Source organism: Grammomys surdaster, unplaced genomic scaffold (assembly GCF_004785775.1).
Source record: "Grammomys surdaster isolate TR1022 unplaced genomic scaffold, NIH_TR_1.0 125834, whole genome shotgun sequence".
Lineage (NCBI taxonomy): Eukaryota > Metazoa > Chordata > Mammalia > Rodentia > Muridae > Grammomys > Grammomys surdaster.
Genome location: NW_021620662.1, coordinates 3,001,225 through 3,013,861, shown reverse-complemented (window position 1 = coordinate 3,013,861; position 12,637 = coordinate 3,001,225).

The following is a 12,637-nucleotide window of genomic DNA, read 5'->3' as shown; positions in this document are numbered from 1 at the left end:
ACCTTCAAGAGTTGGCACCAGTAGAAGAAAGGTACATTGTAGAGGTTATGAGACCAGTACTTTCCTTCAGCAGCATTGACTGGAGTTGACTTTCTCACACTTGACTAGGCCACATTAACTATGTACTTACTGTGTTCTTTGGTGACTAGACTTTGGTGCCTGGTACTACAGGCTGAGGAAAGCTGAAACCTTCAGGATGCAGAGCAATGAAGCAGCAGCTATGCTCGAACTTCCTGAAGGCTGTAGAGAAACTGATCTGAATTTAGCACAGAAAGCAGCTTTGGGGCTTATCTAGTAAAATCACTAGGATTTGAGTTCAATCCTAAGAATCCACATGAAAGGAGAGAGCCACCTCCTGAAATTCTGACCTCCACATGCCCAGGCTCTCTCTCTCTCTCTCTCTCTCTCTCTCTCTCTCTCTCTCTCTCTCTCTCTCTCTCTCTCACACACACACACACACACACACTCCACACACTCACATACACACATACAATCAAGCCTACACATCATACACATGCACTCACATGTGCCCATTACAAAAACACACATTCACACGTCAACATCACATACAGACACACATATACACTCAAACATGCACATTAAACACACACACACACTAACTTACACAAAATGAATCAGATTTTAACTCATAGATCAATGTAAAAATGAAACAGGCACACTTCCAATAAAAGGACTTCAGGTCATCCTGACCTCTTCACCAGGTGTGAGGAAGGTATGGTGACTTGCTGTCTAGGTCATCTTCCTCCAGGCAAAATAATAGCATTTTAAATGAAAGCCATCATGTCTGCACCTATGGTGCTATTTCTATTCAGAACAGTCATGGACTATCTTCAGCAACATAAACTAATACAGCCCTCCATAGATATGAGCTGTGTGCCTCCATGGTCTTAAAAATACTAGAAAAAAAGGTGCTCGTAATGGAACATGTAGGCTTGTTCTTTTATCATCTTCCAAACAATGCAGCACCTATTCATGTATCACTTGAACAGTAGGTATTATAAGTAATCTAGAACTGATTTCAAAGAGATAACAGGGTATGTAAAGGTTACATGCTAATTCTTTGTCATTTTACTTATACAATTTGAATATAATCAATTTTGATACCTGGGTTAAAACCCATTCCTTTTAGAATCTTAAAGATTAGGTAATAAAATTACATGCAACTGTCTTCTCTCCTGAAAAAAAAAAAGGAGTCTATCTGATATATGCCATGATCTATTTAAATGTCAGTGTAGTTTAAGACATCCTCCATCTCCCAGGTTTAGCTCAGCAATGGTGATAACTTGCTTGTGGCTCACATTCTTCTGGTCTTCAATCTCTAGCCTTTGTTTAAGGAAAAAGTCAGCAAAGCTACTCATCTCTCAAAAAGAAAGAAACTGAGAATAGAGAGATTCCAGCATACTTTATTTTTTAAAGTTTTCTAATAGATGAACTCTGGAAGAGATTTCACCAGCAAGAAGGCTACAGTCCTTGACAGTGTTTAAAACGTCTCACCAGGAAAACACAGCTTTAAACTCTGTAGTCCGTACAAGAACTAACATGGTGAAGGTCAGGCATTCTTCTCCTTGAAGCTAGCTATAGGAAATGACACTCTTACCTTACAGCACTCTGGTTTATGGTTCTGAATTGACCATATCCTGTCTCCTAGAGGTCGGCTTTGCAAAGGCTACTAATGCCACAAAGGCCTATGCTTTCTCATCTCCCTAGCACAGGCCTCTCCACTCTGGGTACAATGGTCACTTTATGACACACATAAGGAAAAAGAGACCCAGAGGATAAGCTGGCTCATAGCTCAGTTGAGTCAGAGACTCACTAAGAAGACAGTGTCACCACTTACTTTTCCCTCCATGGCAGAGGGCACTTACAATGTTTAACTAAATAAAGGCACAACGAAATGCTATTATTTTATTAGTGTAAGAATAGCAATGAGGATGAATTATATTCATGTCATGCTTTAAAGATCATAAGTCACTTTTATAGAGCTGTATTCAAATTTATAACTATAAACCTATGAAATAATTACTCTTCACTTTCTTTTTATAGGTCAGAGCAACAAGCCTGAAAATAGAAAGCTGATCCCAAAGCCAGGGCCCCTTTCTACCCCAGGAAGGTACTGTACAAGTATCCCTGGCCTTGGGATGGTGCTTAGAAATGACAAGATTTCAAATTAGCCCAGGCAGAATGGCTATACTGCTGGGCATTGAGCAAGAGATGCCTGAACCTTCTATAACAAAAACTATTGCAATCCTGTTATGCTATTTTATTGCTATGATTGAGAAAACTAAACAGATTTCTCATGTGTGACTATCACAACCACCTCTGTAGTCTCTTGAGCATTTCCAGCATGTAAATATCACAGGCTCTTACTGACACTGAGGCTATTGCTACTATTTCAAACTCAGAAAGATGTGATTCATGTCTGCACCAGCTGAGAATCAACAGTCTTTATGATGGTCTGTCAATAATGGATTGAGAGGCTACCAGTGAATATTTTTAAAGTTTTCCATTTTATTAATAATTTAAAATGAGCTTGGAACGAACTAAATTCTACCAAAAGGACTTGTAGAATAAATTATGGAGCACATATACAGTGAAATATAGATATTGACTTATAGGAGACATGAAGGTCCTTGTGTTCACACATAAGCACCAGAGGAACCCAAAATCTTATCACACAAGGGAGTTCCTTAAAGGGCAGGGATGCAGTACCTGTGATCCACTCAGAAGGCTGGGAGTAGACATAGATTTTAGCCTGATGACATTTGCACTATCTGGGTGGCCAGAGGCCTCTCCCAGACCCATGCCATAAACTTGTTTATCTCAGTCAATCTATAGAAGGTGTCATGTGTACTATACAGAGTTGATGCAGTCACATCCAATCTTTATTTAGTCTACTTTGTTCCTAAAGGAGATTTATATATGGTTTATTGCTCACACAGGACTGGGTTAATTATCACCAGAAAAGTTTACATCAAATTGTGCTGTGTTTAAATATGCCTAAAACAAAAATCTCAGAGTCGGACTCCCAAAGTTTGACATATTATTGGCTACTCAGTCCTGTTGAACGGAGCTACCTTCTTGCCTCCTGAAGATTGTCACTCTGAAGACTGTGGGGGTCACAGAAATCCCTGAACTGTCTTAATAATTATTATAAAATAATGATTATAAGGTAATTATATAAAAGGTAACTATTGGCATGGAATATTAATAATAGCATAAGCGATATGTGTTATCATCTATGTAAAGAAAAATATATGTAGTATGTTCATGTATGTTCATCCATCTTCTGATGCTGTAATGTAATACCTGAGATTGTAGCTTTCAGAGAACAGAAATGTATGTTTTTTAAGATTCTGGAAGCAGAAAAATCCAAATTTGTGACCTGGCATCTGGTGACAGCCTCTAGCTATGTCCTCACATGAAATAAGAAGAATAGCAAGATAGAACCAATCCCCTCAATCAGAAGGACACCTAACCCCATTCCTAATGGCCTAGCCACTTTGGAAAATCCCCTTTCCACCAAATAGTCTCAAATTGGTGTTAACTGAATTCTGGAAAGGACACATCCAGACCCTAGCAGCATGTCTGCCAGAGAAAGATCTAGAAAGCTATGCAACCAGAGGCTACTACCTGATAGTGAAATTATAAATTTTCTTTGTGGTGTTTCTTAATTTTTCTACCTTAGTAAAATAACCTTAGTCTTAAATCCAAGGAGGTAGGATCGTTTCTTTAAACTACAAAACCAACAATTTTGGATCAAATAAAATTCCAGGTCCATTTGTAAAGAACTCTCGTGGTGCCCAGGCAAGCTCCATGTGCAGAACTGTCAAAGCCGGTCTGGTCCACAGTAAATCAGTGAAACAGGGCCCTGGCCCCTGTAGGCCTTTCCAGTGCCACTGAGAAGAGATGGTCTCTCTCTCTCTCTCTCTTAATTTCTCTACTGAATCTCTAGAATTTTCTACCACCAAATAACACCTTAATAAAAGTTAAAGTTTCCACAGAACAAATGTGTTTTATCTTGAATCTTGTATTTAAGATGAACTACACATGAAAAAAAATGAAGGCTTGAGGATTTAAACATCTCCTGGTTGTAAAAATTATTCAGTATTTGTGCTTGGGTAAGAAAAAAAGGTGGAAAGTTGAATTATCCACAAAATTGTTTCCTCTCATAGTGAATGAATCAACCACACTCAACTAGCATTGAGATAAATGTGAAGCACCATGAGTTTTACAAGGCCATAAACTTAAGGAGTGCAGAGAAATACTTTCAAATGTAATACAGTTTCCATTCTTAATAATACTTTTAAAAGTCCCTTGTAATAGCAACACCATTCTGTGAACCAGTAACTTAAATGATCAACTTCAACAAAATCAGATGGATTTCTTTATTCTGCACAACTTAGAACACAAAAAGACTTCCATAGATTGCAAAGACAGTCTCTCTTTAGAAATCAGTATGAATGAGCCTTTCCTCTGGGAGGAAAATCTGTGCTGTAGCTTTCTGATTTTTTTCCCAAGTCAGGGAGACTTCAAGAACTTTCATCCTAAATTTCATGCTTCACCCTGTCACGTTTCCTCTGCTGATGGAAACAAGCACTTCCATTCTGGCAGTTCTACCTCTATTAAGACTTTATGATGCCCATCATTCAAGTGATAAAAAGTTACAACGTCTCTTTAAAAGAAACATTTTGGAGATGGTCTATTAAATACATAATATATATCAAATCTCCTCTTGCCTCCATAAAGAGCTTGTGAGCCTCCCAGGAATAGCTATTTCATCCTAGAATATTCTATGGATTGTTTCCAAAGCTGAATGCTAATATCTCACATTTCCTTCATCCTCCTTTTCATACTTCTTTCAAAACTACAGAATGTATTCATAGCCACAAGTTCCCATCCTGTAAGGTATGGAAGGGACAGATCCTAGAAATGGTACTGAGAGCCAAGCAGCAGCCCTGGAGCAGTTGGAACCCACAGTCCTGTGGCCAATGAAAGTTGAACCTCTCAAAGCAAAAAACCATCTGCCTTTCTCATTGTCCAGACTGGCCCATGAAGACTTGAAGAAAACTTGCTTTGAGTGTGAATGGGACTCAATGCAATCTGTGAAAGCAATTAAACAATACATCCCAGTTTTAAATGCTTGCCCCAAAACAAAGCAACCCCAGTTCATCAGCGAGTATCTTAGGAATTGGAGCAGATGGGTATCTGTCTGCCTATGAGGTCTGAGTTAAAGGGAGCTTTACATTTTCCCAAGTTAGAAATATATTCCCAGCTCCAAGAACTTCATAAAGCTTAGGGAAGATCAGAATCGAAGTGTCTACCGTATGGCTCTGTTGGAAGTTAAGTGTACCTAATTGGAGAGAGTATCCAACTCTGGGAGGAAGATGCTTAAAAGGATAATAAATGCCAAAAGAGTGCTTAAACATGAGAAATTATTGAGAAGAAACTTGATAATATGTAAAATCTCACCAAGCAGAGAGAAAGGATATTTTGATTTTTTTCCACTACACCATTTTGTAAGCTCCACCTATCACCATCCCTCTTTGATTTGATTTGTCTAACTTCAGTTTAATTACCATGTTTAAATGTTAGGAATCAGTCAGAGATAAGAAACTTAACCTCAGTGCTTCCCTTTTGGTTTATCCTAGAACTCCGTGTTCTCTGAATCAGAGGAGCTCAATCTGGAGGCAGGCCTAGGGTGGGGTCACCATTCCTTACACTGCCGATGAGCCATTGATGTGGATGACCCTGTTCTCCCGGGTCAATGGACTACATCAAGCCATTGGTGCTAGCACATGCCTGAAAGCTTAGCTTCCCATGTAGGCAGCAATGATGACTCTATTTGGGCAGGAACCCATGATTTCATTCAGGAAACCCCAGGATCTGATTTGAGTCTCATTTGCTTAACAATAGATTCATTCCTTTATATGTACATATGATAATTTTAGGTCTTTTACTAGATATTAAAACTTCCCTATTTTCCATAATATAATAATGATGATGATGATGATGATGATGATGATGATGATGAACACCATTGTTCTTATGCCTTTAAGTACATCTCAGGTTGTTTTAAGAACTGAACCTGAACCACCATGTATTTTCAAAGCTTCTCTGTATATAGGGTCAAAATGCTTAATAGAACTATCTAGACAACAGTGTATGTGGAAAAGTTCCCAGCCCATTTGGCTTCTTATCAACATTCAATGTTGGTATTAAAAACAAACCTTGCCAAGTGGATACTTCAAAATGATAACTTATTATTTTAATTTGTGTTGTATACATGTCCTTACTCTGTGATGTGTTTATTTCTGAGGGAAGTATTCTTGTGTGTCCCATATAGTTGGGGGTAGTTTGATTTTCCAGTGCCCCAATCAAGCCCTGGAAATACTATAATATGCCTTGCAGACATGGAGACACCAGCTCTATAGCACTCTCTGTTGGCTGACCTAGCTAAGTGCTTTGAATTCCAAGAAATCATTTTGAAACTCTCAGCTAGGAATTCGGGGTTTTATTTCTTCTCTTTTCTTAAAAATAAAACTCATTCAAGGTTTTTCATTTTCTACATCTCTAATAGATGAAGGGAAGCCCAAGAGGATAAGCTTTATTAATTCACACGGAGAATCAGAAATTCAGCCCTTTAATTTTGAAGGTTTCACTTCCTCACCAAGTTCTGTGATCACTAAAACAGAAGCTATGTTCAGGACCATTAGGGTAATTACAGTCACCTGTGACTATGGTGACACCAGTCTTCCAGTCCAACAAATGCTTCCTTCCAACAAATGCTCATTTGTTGCAGTTTAGATTTGGAAATCTCTCAAAGGTTAATGTGCTAAAGACTATTCCTCTGTGGTGCTATTTGAAGGTAGCAGAAGCTACAGGAGTTAGAAACACTGTGTTCCTAAAAGTGTAGCCTAGGGATGTAGTGGAAGAGTTTAATTCAAAGGGATAATGTCCTTGAAGGGAACTGTGGGACACTAATCTTTTTCTCTCTTCTATCCCTAGGCATGTAGTGAAAGGGTGGCTCACAGAATGCTTTGTGTCTTAACACAGGCCAAATGCAGAGGGGATGACTGACATGTTCCAAGACCTTCAAAACTGGGAACCAACTACACCTTTTATACTTTTTATTAGTTAAATTTCTATTGCTTTGATAAAACACCCTGAGCAGAAACAACTTTGAGCCGTGCAATTTATTGGGGCTTACTGTTTGTTTTAGAAGAATAGAGTCCATTATGGCTGGAAGGTATGCCACCATGCAGACTGAAGTAGCTGATAGCACATATCTTAAACTACAAATAAGAAACAGAAAGGCAACTCTAAGTGGTATGAGTGTTTAAGCCCTCAAAGCCCACCTCCTGTGACACACTTCCTCCAGCAAGGCCACATCTCCTAAACTTCCCAAACACTGCCACCAACTGAGGACCAAGTATTCAAATTCCTGGTATTATGAGGGTCTCAGTCAAGCCTCTGCATTCCACTCCTGGTCTCCAATATGCCTGTGCCCATATCATAATGAAAAATCCATTTAGCTCAACTGCAAAAGTCTCTATAGTCAGTCTTCCAAATCACACACTCTTTACAAGTCTGAAATCCAAAGAGTCAAAGAAAACTCTTAATTGCAACCCCCATAGAGTAAAAAAAGCAAGAGACATACTTCCAATATACATTGCACAGAATATGCACTGACATTCCAAAAGGAAGGGAAGGGAGCCTAGTGAGGAAATTCTAAGCCAAAGAAAGACCAAAACTCAGCAGGGCAAACTCCAAATCTTATAGTTCCACATCTAATGTCAAAAGGCTTAGTTGGCCCTGCCCCTCCAGCGTTTCTGCCTGCAACACCCATATCTCTTTTGGGCTGGGTCCACACCCAGCGTGCAGCTCTCCTTAGCAGACTTCGTATAGCTCTGTCAACTTGAACATCGTGGGGGGCTCCAGTGCAACCCAAGCTTCATTTCCATATCTTAATGCAATGAAATCTCAGGGTCTCTAACCTTCTCAGAGTTTCCAAGCAATGGTTCCCTTGTCATGTACTCCCTATCCTCAGTGGCTCTCAGGAAGCACAGAGACACCACCAGAACAACATGGCCAAGTTCTACTGACAGCTTGGGATGGACCTTGACTCTCTGGAATTACAAATTTGCAGTATCTTCTGTGTGTTATTCCCATCTAGGAACAGAAAAATGCCTTAGACTTTCTCCTTTCACCAGTTAGAAGATTTACTGGGCAAGGTCTTGCCAGAGGACACTTCCCTTGTATTCGAATGCAGATCTTATCTCTGGTTAACCTCCTTATATCTTTCAGGATCCTCCCCGGTTGCAACATTTTCTTGGTGTTCTTTTTCTCTTCACACTGTGTATTTTGTATCTCTTTTTGTACCACTTGCTTTTTTTTTCATTATAGACCCAAATAAGAGTGATTACTAATAACTATAATCAATATTATACTGTCTTGAAATCTCCTCTAGCAAAGAAATTACTCTATTGCTTTCAAATTTTTAACATCAGACAATTATTAGGACTCAGGCAGAAGGCACCCGCATCTCTTATCAAAATATCATACGAATGGTCTCTAGCCACTGGCTCATATTGTTTCCTTCTGAAACCTCTTGTGAGTCCACATAACTCTAAGCACTAGCTTACAGGTTCCTACGATGGCCCATTAAAGCTTCACTTTTTTTTTTTTTTTTTTTTTTAGCATTTATAGCATTTAACAGCTTTTTCTAGTCCAAAGTACTAAAGTCTTTCATATCCCTTCCAAAGCCAGCATTGTCAACAGGCAATAGCCAGCTCTCTGGTACCAACTTCTGTCTTAGTTAGGTTTCTATTGCTGTGATAAAACACCGTGACAAAGGCAGCTTACAGAAGGAAATGATTAAAGTTTACAGGTCCAGAGAGACAGAGTTCATCATTACTGCAGTGGGGAAGGACGGTGGCTGGTATAGTAGAGACCTCACACCTGGAACTCCAAGTAAAAAGGAGAGAGCACTAACTGGAAATGACACGAGTCTTTGACACCTCAAGATCCATTCTGAATGCTGTACTTCCTCCAGCAAGACCACACCTCCCAAAGAGTGCCACTAGCCACTAACAGGGGACAAGTGTTCAAATAGCCAATACTAAGAGGAATATCTCATTCAAACCACATTTTTAAAAATTAATTATTGTAAGTATCTTTTTACAATAGGAAGTTAAAACACACACATACATGCACACACACACACATAGAGAGAGAGAGAGAGAGAGAGAGAGAGAGAGAGAGAGAGAGAGAGAGGCTTTTTCAGTGCCTTGCTTTTTGCAAATCATTACAACTCTAACAAATGGAGTAGGTTTATTAGAAAACAACAGACAGAAACTAGATCTTGGTTTAGAATAAATCCAATTTCCACACCCTGTGGCATTTCCCTCTGTATTACCGGCTCCAAGTGAAAAATGTAGTATGCAAAAGCAAAACAAAACTTGTCCTGCTTTTTAAAACATGTTTCAATATTGAATCTAGATTTTACTTCAAGCCCTTGGGTTGTTTGCTTGTTTGTTTTTATGAAGTTTTAAGGCCACATAAAATCAAAAGTTGTCAGAACCTTAAAAATGCATACACTGAATGATGACAAATTTTAAAAGTTAAGATTCATCACTTGAATATTTCATCTTTAGTTGTTACTAGGTTTCACATATAAACTTCACACTCCTGTTTTTACCTTTTTCTAACACTGGTTCTCCTTCTGCCACATGTATTGTATATAAACATTATATTACACAATTCAATTCCAAGAATTCCCTTGTCAAAGGTACTTACTTAAACCAAGAAACCAACAATCAGGATAAAGATTTAGAAAGGGCCACTATAGAAGCAAAGTCCCGAGGACTATAAACCACATGGAAATACATCAGAGGAGTCTGTCAAATATCCCAAATTAAATTTATGTGGTCAACAATGTAATTCTTTCCATCTCTGCAAGAAACTTCACCACACTCCTGTTGACTGTATAGTTTGAAAAGTTTCTCCTCTAGCCACACCCCCATTAAAATGTAACACATGTCTGTAGTAAGTGTTCATTCAGAAGACAGTGCTGGGAACATTTTCACACATTGCCTGAGGCTGCAAAGGATGGATGAGGGAAGGCATTGCAGTCACTGCTGTCTTAATACTGCTGTCTTAATCCTTTCTGGTTCGGTGTGAAGAATCCCGTTACTCTGTAATCACTGTTCTTGAGAAGTGCCACCTCAGTGAATCCATCCCCACTGTCAGGTAAACCAGGATTTGGCATTTGATGAGTGCAGGCTCTTCCATCAAACTGACGTTGAAAGACACAGAGGTGTTTAATTCTATAAATGTGATTTTTTAAACTAGATACAGATTTTCAAATGCTTCTGAAGCCTTTAATTGCCGATCTCAGTATCTCCAAAGAAGCAGGGAGCTGTTTGTGTGTGAACTATATATTCTGGAAGTGAACTGTGTGTTCTTAGAGAAGGAAGAAAGAGAGCAAGTATTTATAAAACCCTCATGATGTCTGCCTCCCACTCTTGAGCATTGAGTATGTGTGACTGATGGTTGGAAAGGGAGGGACACACAACTTCAGGCACAGCCCTGTTGCTGGTGGGTAAGAGGTGACTGGAATGAGAAACACCTATTGTAGTCTCAGGCATTTGGACACTGCGTTTCCAGTGTGTGGTACTATTTGGGTAGGTTTAGGTGATGCAGACTTGCTAGAAGAAGCAGGTCACAGTGGGTGGGCTTAGAGATTAAATGCCTCCCTCCATTTCCAGTTCCTTCTCCCTGCCTTGTGCTTGCTGTAAGGAAGATGAGCTCCCAGCAGCTCGTTCCTGCTGCCATATTTCTTGCCATGATGGACACTTCTCCCTCTGGAACCGTAAGCTCCAATAACCTTCTCTTCTATATTTTTCCTTAGTCGTGGTATTTTATGACACCAACAGGGAAATAACTAGTACAAAGATCCATCCAGTTCATTGGTGAGTTAGCTTTCTGAATAGAGAGCTTCAGCCATTGCTAGTTTGTGAACTAGAATTTTGAATGTGCATTATAAAGTAAAGCAAGATGCTGACCTGTATGATGGCTCAACAGGTAAGGGAGTTTGCTGCAAGCCTGAGTTCAGTCCTCAAAACCCACATGATAGAGGAAAGAACCAACTCTCTCTGACTCCTACATGCACACTGAGTCACATCCTCATGATTGCACACGCACGCACTCACACATGAATGCACGTGGGCATGCACACACACACACACAAATGGACATGTGCACACACAGAGGCACTATATAGTAAATGCTAAACAAAACAAATTTTAAAAGGAAAAGAAAGAAAAACAAAAACTTACTGACACATTCCACAAATTGAAAAGTAGATCTGCTTTACACATGGTTTGTTTCTCCTGTGCGTGCAGTGCAACCTGATGGCCCTCTCCCGGGACAGACCTACACAAGTAATTTGAATCACACAGAAGCCCCATTGTTTGCACAATGGCTAGGTTATAGAAAGTCTTCTCAAAATTGATTGTTTATAAGATGAAGGTGATTTTATGAAAGCAGCTGTTATCCCAGGTTTTGGCAATAGGCAGCACCACGGTACTAACGATGTCCATACCTCTCTTTATATGCATGAAAATGTGTACATTGCAAGTTTATAGGAGGAAGGCATCCATACGATAAGTCAACAGATGATTTATGAGTGAGTTTCTCAAGCTGCCTCAACAAATTACAATAGGAGTGGGCGACTTAAACAGCAGACAGTGATTCTCTCCAGTCCCGAAGGCTGGAAGTAGGAAGTTAAGGTGTTGGCAGGCTTGGCTCTTTGGGGGCGTCTGAGGAAGAATCTATTTTTTGTTTGTCTCCTGGCTTCTGGAGATTGCCAGCAAACATTGGGGTTCCATGGACTGTCATATCCTGCAGGCTGTTTCTGTTTTCCTCTGATATCTGCCCCCATGCATGTCTCTGCCTTTCTGAATCAACAAATCCTGTTTTCAAGGACACCCGCCACTGAGCTAGGGATCATCTTAACGGAGTATATCCTCCTCACTTTATCCAGATTGTTTCTACAAGGCACATATTTCGAGCTGCAATTACACTTAGAGGCACAAGTTTTCCAGAACTCAATTTACTGTTTTTTTAAAGAGACTTAATGGTAACCTACTATGCCCCAAAGAGGAATTATGTTTAGCACAAAGGCTAAAATTGCCTTAGTAAATTAATGAGAAAATTTTGTAAACATAACTTTGTCTTGTCTCTGCCACAAACTTTAAAATATATAACCATGTAATCTTGAGAACATGCATATTAGGCAAAAACATGCATTTGTGTATATGAATATTGTTTATAAGGGTACATATGCACTAATGTATCTCACTGTACAAACTTTTTCATACTACAACTCTACATGCATGAGAGAATAATAAAGTTTTACCGCTCAAGCTGAGTTACTGTGCATGTGAAGTGTAGAAGTTGAGCATGTCTAAAACATATCCAGCCATTTTTGAACACATATGGTAAAACAGTATCTGTCATTAAAGATGATCATTAATGAGAGTTAGAATTCAAAGATAGACAGGTGGGTCATCTTCATATGATGATAAGTGGACAAATCAACATCCTATTATCCTTT